The 18,536-nt window shown below is 55.8% G+C and overlaps 1 long non-coding RNA gene across 1 annotated transcript in view; it reads right to left on the reverse strand.

Annotated features, from left to right (window-relative positions):
• Nucleotides 1-13,662: 13,662 nt before the first annotated feature.
• LOC308237679 overlaps nucleotides 13,663-18,536 on the reverse strand; it is a 59,183-nt gene continuing 54,309 nt past the window's right edge. Inside the window, exon 6 of the long non-coding RNA XR_013959452.1 lies at nucleotides 13,663-18,522. This is a non-coding gene — a long non-coding RNA (uncharacterized lncRNA). The remainder of the gene's footprint in view (nucleotides 18,523-18,536) is intronic.

Below are 18,536 nucleotides of genomic sequence, written 5' to 3' on the forward strand. Positions count from 1 at the left end.
AAGAAATCAGAAATGCCTAAGACTTGAACCAAGTTCTTGCTGCCGGGCTAACCAAACAAGATTATCTGTGGTTTAAAAATACAAGAAGCAATCTTTCTAATACCAACACTGGAGGAAATCTAGCTTGACTATAAATAAAGCACTTTGTTAAGTTTTATTTGGCTTTAACTTGAGGTTATTTTCTATACTTGTATATTGGTATAAAATACACAGGGAGAACATTCTAGGTGACTAACAATAAAAGTCTACAAAAATGCTAAAAAAAAGTGGGAGAGGAGGAATTTGAATTTGCATTGTTAAAGGAGATGTTAGGTTTAAGGAACTGGTATTCTAAAATGTAATTCTCGGCAGCTAATTTTGTAACTCAGAATGAACTTTTTTAATATATTTTAAGAATTTGCGTATTTGAACAGGACTTAACCTAGTGTACTGACTTCCTGAAGTCATGCAAAATTGAGTGTACTCATTTTTTTTCCTAACCTACATTCATTTCCAGTCTCATCCATGAAAGGTTACAGTAAAAAAACCATTTTTGTAAATCATAGCACTGTTGCCCTCGTGTGGACAGTTAGAGTATTGGACAATCTCTTCCTTAGCCCTTCAAATTCCTTTTTTTTTTTTTTTTTTTTAATGTTTTTGATTTCAGAGAGAGGAAGAAACATTGATAGGCTGCCTCCTACACACACAAACACACATATATATCCACTGGGAATCGAACCGCAACCCAGGCATGTGCCCTGACCGGGAAGGGAACTGTGATCTGGTGAATGGGCCTACACTCGACCACTGAGCCACACCAGCTGGGCGCCCTGCAAACGCTTTATTCAGATGTTTCAGTCACTAATTACCAGAAGCCCTTTATAATAATTTCCTCTTGGGTCTAGTATTAACTAGCTCTTTTCTGCTTTCCTTCTGTGAAATTAACATCTTTAAATGTTATACCCTGTCCTTTATTGCTTAATATGGGGGAAGTGCAACATTGGGGTTTGGGGTCAGTAAAGCATTTCCCCTTCCCTCTCATTTACATACCGGCAGAAAGGGAACAGATTACCATAGATAGATCACACTGAGGAAGTTACCACCCCGATTCCTGAGCTGCCCCAGGAAACCTGCCGGGGGGCAGGAACACCCACATTCGCAGGAGGAGCCACTTGTGGTTATGTTACTTTTATGTAGCTTTAAAAAAATGGAATTATTATACGTTGCAGTGGCAAGCCTTGTGCCAAATACCGGAAACAAGCAGCAGCTCTGCTGTCCTGGGACTTTGAGCTTGTTGCTTCCTTGAGTGCTTTGGAGACTGTACTGCCATTTAGGTGAGCACTTACTGACGGTGTTTAAGGAAAGGATTGGTCTCTGATCACCTACCGCCACCTGCAAAGGCTCCTAGAAAAACTCCTTCCATTTGCAATTGACTTGGGACTCCATTACGAGAGACTCTTTGGATAAGGTCCCAGAGAACCCTGCTTCGAACATTCTAGTGTGTAGGTGAATCACAGGTTCGTCTTGATAAAATGCAGATTCTGATTCAAAAGGTCTCGGGTGGGGGCCCAGTGTTTGCATTCCTGTGAGTCCCACATTCTGCTGTTTGTGGTAGTTTGAGTCACGGCCTCACAGATAGCGGGTTACAGCCATGCTGTTCCTGGGACCTGTGATGTTACCTGCATGGCAAAGGGTTTTCTCAGATGAGACCTTGGATGGGGAGGTTACCTTGGGTTATTCAGGTGGGACCCTAGATGTAATCACAATCTCCTAAGGCAGCGGTTCTCAACCTGTGGGTTGTGACCCCTTTGCGGGTCGAACGACCCTTTCACAGGGGTCGCCTAAGACCATCGGAAAACACAGATATTTACATTATGATTCATAACAGTAGCAAAATCACAGTTATGAAGTAGCAACGAAAATAATTTTATGGCTGGGGGTCACCACAACATGAGGATCTGTATTGAAGGGTTGCGGCATTAGGAAGGTTGAGCACCACTGTTCTAAGAGGAAGGCAGAGGGAGATGTGACTACAGCAGAAGGCAGTATAACCACTCAAGCAAAATGCTGCCGGATGGAGGATGGAGGCAGGAGCCAAAAAAACAAAGAGTGCAGCTCCAGAAGCTGGAAAAGGCAAGGAAACACATCCTCCCCCAGTCCTTACCAATAACTTGCTTTCCACCCAGTGAAACTGATTTCAGACTTATGTCCTCCAGAACGGAAAGAATAAACGTGTGTTGTTTTGAGACACTGTGTGAATGTCTGTGTTCCTCCAAAATTCCTGTGTTAAGCCCTAACCTCCAAGGGGATGGCATTGGGAGGTGGGGCCACTGGGAAGTTACTAGGTCAGAGGGCACGGGCTTCATTGAATGGGATTAGGAACCTAAGGAAGTCCCTCAGCCCTCTGCCACGTGAACGTACAGCTAGAAGGCACTGCCCATGAACCACAAAGCTGGCTCTCACTAGATGCCCACACTGCCAGGGCCCACACTGCCAAGGCTCTACAGCAGCGGTTCTCAACCCACAGGCTAGCAGGGTCGCCTAAGACCATCGGAAAACACAGATATTTACGATTCATTAACAGTAGCAAAATTAGTTATGAAGTAGCAACGAAAATAATGTTATGGTTGGGAGTCACCACAACATGAGGTAACTGTATTAAAGGGTCGCGGCGTTAGGAAGGTTGAGAACCACTGCTGTAGGGCAGCCGTGGGCAAACTACGGCCCACGGGCCGGATCCGGCCAGTTCAGCTGTTCTATCCGGCCCGCGGAGCCGAAAGAGCCGAGGGTTCTCTTGCTCTCCCTTCCGCTCCTTTACTTTGAATTTATATTAGTTCACACAAACACTCCATCCATGCTTTTGTTCCGGCCCGCCGGTCCAGTTTAAGAACCCACTGTGGCCCTCGAGTCTAAAAGTTTGCCCACCCCTGCTGTAGGGGCTCCTTGGGTGAAACTGATCAGAAGGTAGGGAGGAGCTGTCTCATGAGAATAAACCCAAAATACAGCTTTTCTTGTGTTCAAGGAAAACTCTTAAGCTCCCCCCAAATATGGACAGTCTTCCTGGTCCCCTCCCCACCACCCGCTCTGTCCTGAACTATATGCCGGCTTCTCAGTGAGGCCTGGGCCAACACCTCATGTGAAGAATTACCGGGCTGGAGGCTTAACACATTATTTCACCTACATTGTGTTCAGATTTGCTGTCTCGGGCTTATTAGGAACGCCTCAGCCTTTATTTCCACAGGTGGGAACTATTGCCAGCACAGCCTGCACGAGGCCCGAGCGAGCCTTCCATCCAGTGCGCCTTCCCACTTACACACCTACAGCCAACCAGGTGGTACATCTTAGCTAAGCGGGACTCCCAGCCAACCAAGTGTTTTCGAGTGCATGGCCTTGAAAATGAGATTCGAGATGATGTGCCCAAAAGCAGCGTCCTGCTAATTTTAACTTCTAGTACTTAGTCATCTGGGACCGGAATCAGAGCAACCTATCAGCAGAATCCATGTCTTTTTGTTGTTGTTTTTGGATTTTTTTTTTTTTTTCAATACCTACGTTGGAGCTTGGGACACAGTACATGGAGCAAACATTGTTCAATTTGTTACAACTGACCCAAAGCGCTTAGCAACTACCTCCGCAGAGAAGTGAATAAAACCATTGAGGATCTTACCTCTTCCCACCACCACATCCTGGAGATCAGGACATGGAATCTTCCATGAGCAGCGTGAACTAGCTCTGGAGCCGCCGTCCCGGCGTGAATCACATCCATGCCCGCCTGGTTGAGTTGCCACCACTCACCGAGAACCACTGGCTCAAAGTGAAACCACCACAGGCCCGCACAGGTGGTCAGGCACCTTCCGTGCAGAAAGCTCCAGCAAGGGCCCACAGCCCCACCACCCGAAGCCCCACCCCACAGGCCTCGGCCCCTGTTCTGTCAACTCCTGCTAACTTCTGAACCCCTCCACGGAGCTCACTGCCCTGTCCTGGAGAGAAACTAAGACCTCCTGCTCGCTCACACTACCGCTCAGCTCAGCGGGCAGCTCCACCTGATGGGCCACGGGCAGGAGCGCTGCCTGCCGGGATCAAGGCGGGGCCCCTGGGACCCAGGTGGGTTTCCCCATCAGGAGTAGCTTCCCTAGCTAGCTCCAGGTGATCCACATCTCTGTCATCCTCTCTCTCATCTTGTTTCTTGGCTCCCAGAATTCCATTTTGCCTTAATGGGCTTTGTTTGCTTAAATGTTTTTATTGATTTCAGAGAGGAAGGGAAAGGGAGAGTGAGAGAGGATCACAAATGATGAGAAAGAATCCTGGATCAGCTGCCTCCTGCACGCCCCCTACTGGGGATCGAGCCCACAACCCAGGCATGTGCCCTTGAGTGGAATCGAACCTGCGACCCTTCAGTCCACAGGTCGATGCTCTATCCACTGAGCCAAACCGGCTAGGGCTGGGATTCGTTTTTACTGTGTGTCTGCTGCGACCCACTGGAATGCTTTATAAGGCAGGTAAGATCTGCATAGGAAATTAACTTTTCAGGTCCCCGCTTCTCATCACCGCAGAACTGTGCGTGGAAAATAACAATAAAAAAACAAGGACGTGACACATCAAATACAGTAAAATATTTATTACGTTGAGATGCACGGACAGTCTATGTCTTAACAGAAAGGTAAGTCAACAAGCAACCAATGTGTAGCATTTACAGCGTTACTACATTCCAGCAAAAGGCAACCGAGGACCTCAGAGAAGTCAGCGATCTGTTCTTAAAAATCCATCACATCATCTCCTCCCTCTGCAGGACAGTATCACAAGTGCAGGTACAGAAGTCAGCAGGAAAAAGCGTGCCCTCCCGCCCCCGCTCCCTGCCCATCCGTCTTCCAGGCAAGCACAGGCTGTGGCTGAGCAGACGTGGCACGGGGCTTCGAGGCTGCTGCTTTTCCCCCTACATCATAACCGATTTCAAATGGTGCTAGACAAAAACAGACTCTGAACACCAGGAGAAATCGGTCAGCCTGTGTAAGAGATGGGTCCAGTGGCGCTCCGGGGGTCCCGCCCCTATGCCGTGCGCGCAGGTGGCGGGTCTGCGGCAGCCGCGCTGCCAACACAGCCGAGTGGCCCAGGGCCTGGGAGCAGGCGGGCAGTGCTGACGGCCGAAACTTCTCCAGGTGCACGGCCCTCTCCGCTCCCTGGACAACCAAGTACCCACCCCGCATTGCCCATCGCCGCTCAAAGGCCCAGCCAACAGGGGACTGTGGCTACCTGTCGGCAGTATCCCGACCTGGCCCTGCTCAAACCCCCGACGCACGCACTGTTATCCCAAACCCAACATACTCCCGGGGGTGCTTTGCTTTTCCAGTTGCGTCTGTCCAGAGGCGGCTCAGGCGGCGGGAGGAGGAGCCAGTCCCCAGAGCCGCAGCTCCTGTGGGCGGCCCTTGGCTGTGCTGCAATTCTTACTCCTAAAACACTGATTTCAAATGGTGCTAGATACAAAGATGGAAAAATCTAAGCCACCATGTGAAACCAGCTTCCAGAAGAAGAGGGTCTCGCTGAAGGAAAGAGGGAGGCGCGGTCGGAGGACCCGGCCTCTGTCCCGGGGAGGGCGTCTTCCCGCGGTTCCACGCGTGGCGTCACCAGATCCATGTGGAAGGCAGACAGGGGTGTCCACAGCGATGCTCGGGGAGCGTGAAAGTCACGGCCGACGCTTCCCACAGACACAGCGGCACAAATCCATCAACTCTATGTTAACTTGTCTCATCCCACTAGTCCCTCCAAACCAGTGTACACGTGCTGGGCTAAAAGAGCCATGGCTAGTATTGCGATGCATGTCTGCGTCAGGATCGCCCTGCACTGGGGAAATAGTACGCCGTGTGCGGGATGTTTTCTGACATTATCTCACTTCCTCTGCCTGGGAGGCTCTAGCCCTACACAAAGGTGACTGTCACCTGGGCCAGGGCACCCCTTCCTTGTGCCCTACTCAGGAAGGACGCGGGCCCCACCGGGCCACATGTAAGTGTCACCACACCAGCCATCTTATTTAACCTCTGGTGCGACTCAAAAAAACCAGCGTCCTAAACCTGTAGCAAGTAGGTAATCCTCTAACGCAAGCACCGAGCTGTGTTTCATGTTGCTTTGAACATCTGCCTGCAAATAAGATTTGCAAACTGTGTTTAAGTTAGAGTTCCCATCTCCTAACGCCCCCCGCCCCCCATCTCCTCTGGTTGTTTGACGCTCAGAAAACATGTCTCTATTGCCTCTGAGGCTGTGACCGTGAGGAAGAGGAGGCAGTAGCATCTGTATCTTTCGGGTTCCTTACCACCCTTTCGGCCTCCAGATACAGGCTCCTATTTGTTATGGTTCCTGGAGGTAATGGCGTGTCCTGCTCTGGGGAAGAGGAGGCGGTCGCGTCTGAACACGGAGTTGCCCTCCTTAATCCTCACAATGGTCACTGGGAAGGGGCACACCTGGTTCTGCCAGGGGCCGTGTCTGGGCGGCTGGTCCTATGCTCCCGCACCTCTGGTGCTTTGCAGTGGCTCCCAGCCGGCCTGCGGGAGTGGGGGCCCAGCACCAGGCTCTGCAGCCCGTGGCTCTGCCAGGACACTCCAGCCCACGGCGGGGCCTGTTCACCAGGTACCTGCTGGGGTTGTAAGGTCAGGAGTGAGTGCCAAATGGCAGCCACCACCATGGGCTGAAGCTAAGAAAACGTGTCTCTGTTTCCTCTGAGGCCATGACCAGGAGGAAGAGGGGGAAGAGGGGTCTGATTGTGTAAAACAAAGAGATCTACATTGGGTCATTCTCAGCTTTTCTCCAGCCAAGCTCTTCCTCCTTAGCAACTTCCAACAGCCAGGACCTGACCACCCTTTCCTAAGATGTTGTCACACAGACACCCTGCCTCTGCATATGCTGCCCCTGCTTTCTGGAACATTCTCCATCCACTCTCTCACTGCCACTCCCTGTCAACACCCCCCCCCCATCCTAGCAATGCAGGGGTCCCCCTGAAAACCCCCCTCTCAGGAAAACTCCCCGCTCCCCCCTTCCCCCACCCCTCAGCCCAGCTTCCGGCTAAGTCACAGCTCAGCCTCTAGTGCTGTTCCTTAGAACACAGTTGTCATTTGATCATCAGGGTGATTAATTCATGCCTCTCCTGCTGCCCAGGGAACGCCAGCCAGGAGTTCAGAGGGGGGCTGCCCAGCACAGGGCACTGTCACTGTCACAGGGAACTAGGGGGCACCGCAGGGTGCGGGCTCCCAGCCTCTCAGTTCTAAAATACGCCGAGTTCTCTGGAAGGAGAGATACAAAATCATTAGCAAAGCATCCCTGGGCACTCTCTTCAAGAAGAAGAGGGGAGAGGAAGTCATCTTAGTACCACACCGTCCGCCCTTCCGACCCGATGGGATGCAAGGTCTGCTGAGGTCCCAGCTTTCCCGCCAGAACCAGGCCTCTCCCTCGGCGTCTGCTGAGCCAGCTGCTGGTGTGCTCCCTGGTGGGATCTGGGGAGGGCTGCGGGGGGTGGGGGCCTGCTCTCCCTGCACCTAGGTCTGTGTAGCCCAGGGTAGCCCCACTGCGCTGAGGGCTCTGCCGCCCGCCACCTGCAGGGGGCAGGATCCTCCCATTGGCCTGAGGGCCCCAAACACACCGGCCAGTGGAGAAGGGCGGGGTGGGCTGCCTGGGAAGGGAAGTGCCCACCCAGAGGAGGCCGTTTGTCACCCTGGGAGGTGCCACCTGGGAGCCAAGTGCAGCCCCAGCGCATTTCTGTGCCCACATTCTGTTTGCAGGTTTGTCCACCTCCCACCCCCAACTCCCCACGCCCGGGACACTCCCCGGCCTGGGCCGGGCCCGAGCTCGGAGGATAGGTCACCACGCAGTGCATCAGAACCCAGGCCTTGCCTTCCTGCTGGCGCCTCTGAGAACCTCCCTGGCATGGCCTCGGAGTGCTCCTCGGAGGAGGCTGGTGCAGACCGGTCACCGCATGCTCCGTGCTCCGGACCCTGCAGGGAACAAGACAGAGAAGCGGCCGCAGCGCGGCAGGAGCAGCGTGCCCGGGAGGCCACGTGGTGTCTAAAGGCATGCACCTCAGACACGTTCAACAGCAACAACTGTGCAAGCCCAACGGAAACGTCGAGGGTTAACTTCAGTTCCCGGCTGTGGGGTACGGAACAGTCCGGAGACTGCAGAGAGCTCCCGCTTCATTCTATAAAGGACGCGGTGTCTTTTAAAGCCCTAACGATCGCAGGCCCAGCAAGGTGCCCGAAAGACAGCACGCGGGGAGAGTGGGAAGGAGAGGCGCTCTCCTGTATGAAATCCGTCACCAAGCCCAGGGAACAAACAGAGTCACCCCCAGGACGCGCTCTGTGCAGCCACGCCGAGCTCACAGCCAGTGCGGAGGTTCCGTGGAGGCAGCAGCTCTCCCTCCCCACCGGGCTGGGTGCTGAGTCACAGCCACTTACGTGACTCACTGACGCAAGTCCCAGCCAGGGCGGGGGAGGGGTGCCGGAAGCAGAGCCCAGATCAGGCTTCTTCCTGCCACTGGGAATGCTGGTTTCAGGGCTCCTGGCGGCCAGGCCGAGTCGTCGTGCTGAGAGAGGGGCCCGCAGAAGGCCCTTCTGAAAAAGCGGAACATTCTGCCCTCCAGACAGCCCCAGTCCATTGTCTGTAGGAACCCAGAGGCCCGGCCCCGCTTCCTGTCACTCCCTGCTCCCGCCCAGGCCCAGTGTCCTGGACACTCTGTCTTGAGCTGTCAGGGTGAGGCCTCTGCCAACTAGCTGTGGTTAATGAATCAGAGGAAAGGGTAGTGAAAAGAAGAGCAGGGGCACGGAGGCCTGGCGTGGAGGGCAACATGGAGATGGCTCTCTGTCTGGGGCAGTTTGTCCCCCAAAAGGGGGCTCAGCAGCCAGGGGCCACCATGCTTCCCAGGCCCCAGATCCCCAAGCAGGAATAACATGCTCCAGACCCACAGAGCCCCGAAATGCCCGCTGAGGCATCAGGGCAAGAAGTCACAGCCTCCTCCTGGGGAGGCCCGGCATCAGCACCTCTGGCCTCCCCGGAGGCAGCCTATGCTCCCGGGCGGGGCTTTCCACAGCGAGGCTCCCTGTCCCTTCCTGACTCGGCCAGCAAGAACCTGGGCTGGAAAGCCACTCAGTCCAGGGCAGGGGACCCTCGGGCGGGCAGGCTGGAAGGGAGGACGCCTCATGGCTCCCCTGCTTGCCCCTGGGTACAGTGGGCGCGGGAGGCAGCAGGAGGCAGTGGGGGGCAAAGGGAAGGAGGCGGGATGCAATGGGAAAGGCTCGGCCCAGGGCCGCGGAGGACGGGCACAGCCCTGAGCCGGAGCTTCCCACGGGGGAAAAGGGAGCGTGCCTACGGTCTGTTACACAAACACAATGCCCACCACACCGTTCCCAGGGCCCAGCCAATGTGGATCCAGAGGAAAACCACCAAATTAGGTCCCTGACTCCGTCCAGGTGGACTCAGAAGGGATCTAACTCTGCAGGTCCAGGGAGAGAGGCAGGGCCCGGCCGCCCACCTCCCCAGGCAGAGTAAGCAGCAGACACGGCGTCTGTGGGCGCCCACTCACAGCCCCTCAGGCCTGCTGCTGGGAGAGGCATGCTCCGGTCCCCACGAGGCAGGCCCTCCCTTGGCGTGCCCGGCCCCGCTGCTCTTGGAGGGAGAGCAGAGCTTCTCCCCAGGTCACACACCTCCCGGAGCACCGCCCGGAGCGAGGCCTCGGCCAGCTCCTGGAAGCCCGGGCATACCCACTAACCTCCGAGTGGCGGGTCTACCCGGTACCTGGGCGCACACCTGGCTGAGCACATGGACGGGGCACACCCTGTGACATGGTTCCACTTCCCTAGCGGGAGGGAGGGAGGCTGGGCAGACGGGGGGTAGGTCCAGAGTCCAAAGCCAACCCCGAGCACCTTCCTCTCCTGCTTCCCCTGACGCTGGCGGGGCTGCTGGCTGTGCCTACATTGCCGGGCCAGCCTCATTCTGCTATCAGGGCCTCTGTCTGCCAGTCTCAGAACCTGGAACAGTGAGTGGTGGGAGGAGGCAGGAGGAGGGGGGGGAGGGAGGGGAGGAACGGAGGGAGGGAGGGAGGGGGGAGGGAGGTGGAGGAGGAAGTTTCACAGTCTAGTGCATTCCCATCAGATCAGAGAACGGGGAACACATACAACTTCCCCTTTTCAAGTGCATCTCTGCCCCCCCTTCCCCCGTTTCCTTTCAGTTCCTTCCCCTCTGGACTGGGGATGGCACGGCTGGTGGGCTAGACGGGGGCAGGCACCCAGGTACGCAGCCAACTGGGCTCTTGCCCGGCTCCACCGTGGCCTGGCAGGCTCCCTCGCTGTTACCCGGCATGCCCTTCTCCTTGTCAGGGAGGCCTCGCCCTCTTGTTTTCAAAGTTTTATAACAGTATTGTTTGTTGTCCAGCAGATTAAATTCTTTTGGAGGCTGGGGGGTGGGGTGGGGGAGGGGGGTTGAAGGAGAGAGAGGAGGAAAAAGAGAGAGGGAGAAAAAATACAAACAACTTCCATTAGGGCCAAAAGGTGAAATGAGTTCCTTTTTGAACACAGTCCACCTGTCCCAAGAGGCCAGTGGCCAGGAGCCTGTGCTTCCTGCCTCTTGGCCTGTCCCCTCCTCCCTGAGCAGGGGAGCAGGTGGTCTCCGACGTTCAAGGCTCTTACTCAGGGGTCATGCTGAAAAGAAGAACCAGCTAGAGTGTCTGGGGGATTCCCGCGTGAGCAACCCCCACCCCAAAAGGTGGCCTGCCCTGCTGTGGCCTGAGCTGGTCCCAGCAAAGACCCCTGATTCTCACCTCCTCAGGGGTCCGGGCACCAGGAGGGGCGGGGAGGGTCTGTCTACACTACGGCCCGCGGGCCACATGCGGCCCGCCGAGGACATTTATCTGGCCCGCCGGGTGCCGCTGCCTGTCCTGCTTAGCAGCCGACTTGTCCCGGGCCCACAGTGCGCATAGGAATTTGTTCATAGTTTTTTTTTTTTTAAACTATAGTCCGGCGCCTCCAACGGTCTGAGGGACAGTGAACTGACCCCCTGTTTAAAAAGTTTGAGGGCCCCTGGTCTACAGGCTCTGCCCCGCTCAGAGATGGCTCATCTCTGCAGTGAGCGGGTGGTTTGTTCGCATCCGAAACAACAGTGATACATCCAGTGATGCCAGAGACACGGAAAGGCCCACACCCCGCGCCCTCCCCAGAGCACGTATGCGTGGACAAATACTCACCCCCTGAAGGAATGGGTCAGAGTGAAGACAGAAGAGAAAGGAGATAAACAGGCGGCCTAAAACCAGCGTGATCTTACAGGAAGGCGGGCCCGCTGAAATGCCCCCGACCTGTCAGGCCGCTGGAAGCTAAAGCTGCAGGAGTCATAACAAGAAAGGACGTATGGTTCTCCCTATTTAATACAGCCCTCATTCAGCCATTAACTGGCTTATTTCAGGCGTCGGGTTTCCTCTACATAGTATGCCCATGTGCACACACACCTGTGCCTCCAGCAGAGCAGGTGCTGCCATGGTCCCCGAGCTGTGCACCTGCCGGAGACAGTCCTCTTCTTCCTCCTACCTTCTTCCCAGCAAACCATGCCCGGCCCCGCCTCCTGTCCCACCCCCACATCTCCAGTGCCCAGCGAAGGTCCCCTAGGGCTGTGGGGAGCTCAGGGTGGGCGGTACAAAGACAGGCTCAGAGCAGCTCAGGGCTCTTTCCTGACAGGGATGAAGGGCGACATGTCTTTGCCCTTTTTTTTCACTTGCAAATCGTGTCCGTCCTACAGGCTCCGTTCCAGAAGTGGCCTCTGCGAGGGGCAACCAGGGGAGCTCCAGCCCAATGCCCCCCCGACACCCAGCGTGGGCTTGCCTCCAAGGCAGGAGGGAAAGACGGACCGTGCAGTCAGAGTGCGTTCTGGACCCTGGTACCCACACCTCATGCTGTTCCAGGCGGCCTCAGAGTCCATGGGTCCGGGGCTGGAGGGGCATCCAGTCCTCCCTCCCCGCCCCCCAGAGAAAGAGGACTCATCATTTTTGGGGAGCCCTCAGCAAAGGGGATGCCAGTTCTCCCTGAAGTCTAGCCTAAGTCACCCTCCCTGCGCAGGCTCAGCCCTCCTTCCGTCCTCCAGGTGAACAGAAGAAAACGGGATCAGGAGGACAAACCTCCCTCCACCACAGGTGACCTTAGAGAAGGCTTCATCCACCAAAACCACCCCCTGTGGGTTCCCCATCACAGGGCTTCTCTACAAGCGGAGGCTGGATTCGGGGGGCACAGATGGACCGACCTGTGCAAACACAGGCATGTGGCCCGTCCAATCCTAAGCCTTCCGCAAGGAACACCTGCAGCTCCAGCCTGAACCATCGGGGTACGGGTGAAGAAAATACACAACACTCCTCTTCCCCTTCCTACAAGCCCTGGCTGTTCAACTGAAGATCCCTCAGAGGGCCACCCCGCCAAGAAGACAGGCTGTTCCCTGCTCTGCCTCAGCACCCCTAGAAAGAGTGGGGGTCAGGCGCACTATTCAGGGAACACTGGTGCCCAAGAATCCTCTGACCCGCCTTCCTCTCCACGGGTGAGGCCTGCCTCTTCCAGTCAGCCATGAAGCGAACATTCACCGTTTCCAGTCCGGAATCTTACTTCACACTGGACATTAGCCAATTCTCCCAGCAGGCGCTGGGCATTCGCCGGCCAACAGGTCCCATGCACAGCGCATGTGCACGCCGGGCAAAGCGCTGGGCACACCTCACACACCTGTCGGAGAGACTCTCCAAGGCCCGCGACCAGGCCTCGTTTCTGAGAGCCACTTGGCGGAGACAGGCCTGCATGCACACGCGAGGGGCCACCCAGCCGGGTCAGTGGTGCGGAGCGTGAGACCTCGCAGAAACGCACGGGGACTGGCTGCTTCCCAGCTGAGAAGCACCAGTCAGATGTCACAGGAGCTCCAAGGAGCTGCGAGAATCAGAGACCGGGAGACCCAGGATGTTCTGAGAAGAGACCTGCAGCCTGCAGAGATCAAGGCAACTGCCCGAGACCCGAGACCCGCTCCCCATCCCCGCCCCGCCCCACCCCACTGATCAGTGACAGAACACAGCTGGAACCCAAGGAAGTGACACCTGGGCCGGACCCAAATTCAGCAGGAACCGGGGATCAGATCTTGGCAGGACTCTCTGGCTCAGCTTCATCCACTACAGGAATAATACCATCTACCCTCGCAGGCTTGTGTGGGGACCCAACGAGCTGGAAAACGTGAAAAGAACTGTGCACATCACGTGGTGTGCGTGAGGGAGGATGGTTGCTGATCAGTTCCTCTCCTGCCAGAGTCCCATCATTCTGGGGCGAGGGCGGTGGGCTCACAGTGCTGAAAGCCCAGGTAAGTGTCTAGTAAGCAGATGGTATCTTGGAGAAACGTAGCCATTTTTAAAGCTCTGCATTCTGGTTAGTGGGCTGCCCGATGGGAGCCCTCAGCCGCGGGGGCCCCTCGCCAGCAGCCGGGGAGAAGGAGTGGGCCCTGGGGACGGAGGCTGCCCGGGGAGCTCGGCCCGGCTCCCAGCCCTGCTGGCCTCGGGCTGGCCTTGCACAACAGCCGGCAGGACCTGGACCGGGGCTCTCCTGCACGCGTGTTATTTTGCTACCTTTGAACTAGTGACTCAAGACTAAAAAGCCAAAATGGAACTGGCGGCTCTGAGATATTTTTGTTTTGTTTTGTTTTTTTCTCTTCTCTCTCTTTTTAAATAGAAGGGTGTAAACAACCTCATGAGAAAAGAGGCTAAATATAAAAGAAAACTTCCTGACACAGACCCCGAACAGGTGTCTCGGGGAAGGCACAGGACACGCAGAACCTGCCTGCGCTCCCGTTTTCTCTCTGGACTCAGGGCCGGACAGGACAGTGTGTGTATCTTTCTAGAACATGGCACCTCAAGTCACCCCCCGACAGGCACAGCCCGCCCCGGCAGCTCCCTCACACTGGCCCATCGCTAGACAAGCCTATCTTGGTGAGAGCAGAGTGCACGTCCTCTGTCACCAGAGGGTCCCCATCAGCTACCTTCAGGTCATCTCCAGCCCCTGCCCACTTACTTCTGGGGGAGGGGTCCTTTGAAAGTTGCCCCACCCAACTGCCCTGATTGATAGCAACAGGGCCTCTTCAGAACACAGGGCTGCAGCTGAAGGCGGGTCCTCAAGATCCCTCCCCTCTTCCTAACTCGGGTCTAGCTTCCCTTGTCCGGAGTTTCTGGCTAAGATATGCCTCCACCGCCATCCAGGGAGCCCCATGCCAGAGTTGGCAGGAACCTCCAAAAGGCTTTTCAACCCCCTCACTCTCTCGAGAATGCAAGTGAGTCCCAAAGAGGTGACGTGAGCGAGTTTTCACCAGTGGAGCCAAGGCCTGCTGACCCTTCTCCACCAAGGAACATCGGCCCACATTCCCTGAGCCCCCACCGCATCCTGTGCAACCCCAGACCCCTGGCAGCAGATGGCAGTCTCGGTGGTTGGGAGGGGGCAGGTGTGACCCTGGGGCAAGGAGGGAAGGAGCATCACGTGGCCTGAGTCACGTGGGCCGGCCGCTGGTCCGTTGGTACGACGTAAACAAGTCCTGAGCCCTGGAGCTGGCCCCACTGGAAATCTCCCTCCCACGTCTCCAGCCACCCACCTGCCTCAAGCTCTCAAGACATCATGCTCATCCAAGCATCTATAACACAGGGTGACTTCTCATCCCTTCCCCGCCGCCTGCCCTTCCCTATCGCGACAATCTCAGAAGCACGTGTTGTGCCAGGAGAGGCTGGGCACAGAGTTCTGCCTCCCCCGGGCACATATTTTACCAGTGACTCGGCAAAGCCTTATCCCGATGTGCCTGTGCTGTGGGGCAAGGGGCACGGTGACCAGGCTGAGGCAGAGACACCGGCTGGCGCCGGTGAGGGTGGGAGGCAGAGCGCCGAGAGTAGGCACGGCCAATGGAAACACCCTCGTCTGCTGGAGACCTACGGCATGCTGTCTGCTGCCACCGTGGTCCGTGCAAGTTCCTCTGAGCGGTGGGGACCCTGGATGCCTTTCTCAGGTAATAGAAAAAGGGAGGGGCTGGCCTCCATATCGACTCTAACACTCTGGAGGCCTGAAGACGATGGCTTCCCCATGTGGCTGAGGTCCTTCAGGCCCCTACACTCCCTCCCTGACCCACATCTGGATCCCCACGCCTTAGATGTGGGTGTCCTCCTTTTCCGGAACGTCTACTTTATATTCCTTTTCATTTTATTTATTATTATTTTCTACCTCTCGCACACCAGCACGTGGCTGCATGCTGCCAACCCAGCACCTAGTCCAGGCCCTGGCACACTGCAGAGGCCGAATCCAGATTTGTGGAGGGGATGGATTTGCCTGCTCCGTCCTGCCTGTCCATGGATACCCCAGAGGGCCTTCCCGTGCCCTGCCTCCCCCTCAAACTGGACGTGGCAGAGCCGACGCGGTGACTGCGAAGCCCCCTAGGGCGCCTGGCCTTTCACTCTGGTTCACATCAGTTCTCCTGGCTGCCTACCCACTGAGGGTCTCAGCTCCCCAAAATGTCTGCACCAGCCCCAGAGGGTGAAAATAAAAAGCACAGGTGTTGGAAGTGCCTGGGTTGAAATCTCAACAACCCCACTTACCAAGTGTGTGACCTTGGTTAAGTCACTTCATAATCACAGTTTCTTTAACCATAAAAGGGAAGTAACACCTACTTCATACGGTTGTTCTGATGGTGAAATCAGATAAGCAGAGGCGGACTCTTAACAAAGGTCAGTTTCCCTTTCCCAGGACTGCCTGCTGAGACCAAGAACTCTGCTGCCCATCCCATGCCTTCCAGCCTCAGCACGGACCCCGATCTGGGCTCCAAGCACACACACATCCATTCCAGGCCACAGCAGGCAGCCCTGGCTGAACACGGGATACACCCTCCCACGCCCTCCTGACCTTAAACCTGTGGTCAGACAATGCACAGCCATCTCCCTACGTGGCGTTCTCCATCCTCCTCTCCCCACTCCTCCCCTGCCCAGGCTCAACATGATTGCATCAGGTTCTGCACGGGCCTTGGGGCCTGCAGGTGGTCCCGGGCTCTATCAGCCCACAAGCAGCTCCTGTGGAGGGAGCCAGCAAGAAACCAACCCCAGCCTCTGCTTTCCTCACAGACACTGCAAGTCCCAGAAGAGCAGAGCGAGGCCTCCCTGGAACAGCCAGCTGGTGGAAAAGGGCAGTCGGTATCTCTTACATATCTCCCAGGAAGGCAACATGCCCACAAAAGTGACCGGCACAAGGTACAGATCCTCTCTGAAGCTGAGGCTGCAGCCTTGGGGGCACTGGTGCCAGGGGACAGAGCCAAGGCATGCATTAAACAGTTCACAGCCCCGACCAGACCGGCATTCAATGGGACCGAGAAGGTGCTGACCAATCAGGTCCCCTGGCAGGGCCCCACCTCCAATGCCTGCTGCCCAAGCCACACCACCACAGCTCTGGTGCCACCAGCTCTGTTAACCTCTGCTGGACTCAGATGGAAAGGCCCCACCCTGCCTCCTGGCTTCCAGACCACAAGGATCCAAAGGTCAAGAAAAAAGTGCCAGATATGCCTGTCCTAACCGCCCCTTCCAGGAGGTGTCAACTGTTCTGCTGGCCTGACTTGCAACACATAGTGCTCCAGGCCGGTGAGCAGGGACAAAAGAATTAGGCGAGGAACACACACAGGTAAATCAACAGGGAAGTACCAACCCGAGTTCTGGAAAGGCCAGAGGTGACAGGCAACTGCCCCTGAGCTTCCTACCCTGGTTCTCCCAATCTGGACAGGCAGGGCTCTGAATGGGAGTGGTGGTCACCCAGAGCCGGGCCAGGGATGCACCGCACATGGGAGAGCAGAGGCCCCTGAGCATGGCCAACAGCTCCGTCTGGCTCCAGCCCCGCAGCCGGCGCTGGCCGGACTCTCGCCTGCACATCTTGAGGGACTTGGCCCGCGCCTCTTCATCTCCCCAGCTGCCACCAAAGTTGATCCCTCCTTTTTATTCATGTTCCAGACCCAACACCCATAGCCATGCCTTGCTCCATTACTGCTGGAGGGCCTGAGACTGGTCAAATTCCTTGAAGGAAGAGACACCGACTCATCCCCACAGCCCTGGATTCCTTTCTCAGGCTGCTCAGAGCCAATTCACAGATGCCTCTCAGATGGGAAGAGAAATGAAACGTGGTAGCAGCACTGGCCTGCCTTCCCTGAGAGCGGATGGAAGGGAGTGAGGTGGGGAAAAGAGAGCGGAGAGGCGGGACCCCACAGGGCCTCCAGGTGTTAGCCGAGGGTGTCATCAAATTACGCAGCAGCCCCCCTTTTCTCTTCGGACACCAGACAAATCTGCTCTGGCTAATTCCAACCAGGACTACTGGCCCAGGACGTTGCCGGAATCTACTCGGTAGGGGAGAGGTTTCCTGGCGACGCGGCCAGGCTTTCTGAATTGTCTCTGCAAGACGACAGGCCTCCCCAGTTCTGCAGCTGTCATCGTTTTTAATCACCGTTGCTATTATCATCAAGTGAGGCAGAGAAAAACATTTCTACATCCACTGCCTACAGATGCTCTGCAATGGCTTACTGGGAGTGGAATTTTTTTAAAGGCCAAGGCAATAATAGCTTAAAGAAAGAAAGTCACACACACACACACACACACACACACACACACACACACACAAAGATAGGCAGCCCAGGCAGTGTGGCTCAGTGGTTGAGCATCAACCTATGAACCAGGAGGTCACGGTTCAATTCCCGATCAGGGCACATGCCCAGGTTGCATGATCCATCCCAGTGTGGGGCGTGCAGGAGGCAGCCGATCAATGATTTTCTCTCATCATTGATGTTTCTATCTCTCTCTCCCTCTCCCTTCCTCTCTGAATTCAATAAAAATATATTTTTTTTAAAAAAAAGGTAGGGAAAGAGCCCCAAAATCTACTACCCAGACCATAGTTTAAACTCTAGACTGAGCTCTAGGCTGAGGCCAGCAAGGCTGAAGGTGTCTAGAGTAAGAAAGGACATCCCCAGAGATGACTCTGGGAAGAGGATACCCGAGTCCCAGGCAGGTTCCCAGAGCCTTGAGGGGTTACACCCAGAATCTCAGGCGAGGTGATACATGGGGGGCTAAGGAGAGTACCCGGTCAGTGACACAGGAGACACAACTGCTTTGCCAACAGCCACACCCAGCAACCTCCCAGCCATCTCCCACACACCCTAGCAGCCGGCTCATTTCGCCGGCCACCTTCCCCAAGTATCTGCTGGCTACTAACCCCATTCACAGAAAAGCTGTGAGGAAGAGAATGGAAAGGAGGGAAAAATTGTTTGGGAGATTCTGAAATGAAGAAGTTGAAGGATTCCTCACTGCATAAGGAAAACGGTCTCCCTGGGAAAAGAAGGGGTTGGGGAAAAACGAGAGGGGACAGCCCACACCTGACTTACCTGGGAGGCAGGGAAGGAGTTAAATCAGATTTTCCATGCTGCATCAGGTCTCTGTTAAGCAGCCGGGAGATGAGCCACATCCATCAGCACTTTCGCTCCCAGACCCGCAGAGTGGCGGTTCAACAGCACCTACAACAGGGAGA

The sequence above is a fragment of the Plecotus auritus genome (genome assembly GCF_963455305.1).
Source record: "Plecotus auritus genome assembly, chromosome: 12".
NCBI lineage: Eukaryota > Metazoa > Chordata > Mammalia > Chiroptera > Vespertilionidae > Plecotus > Plecotus auritus.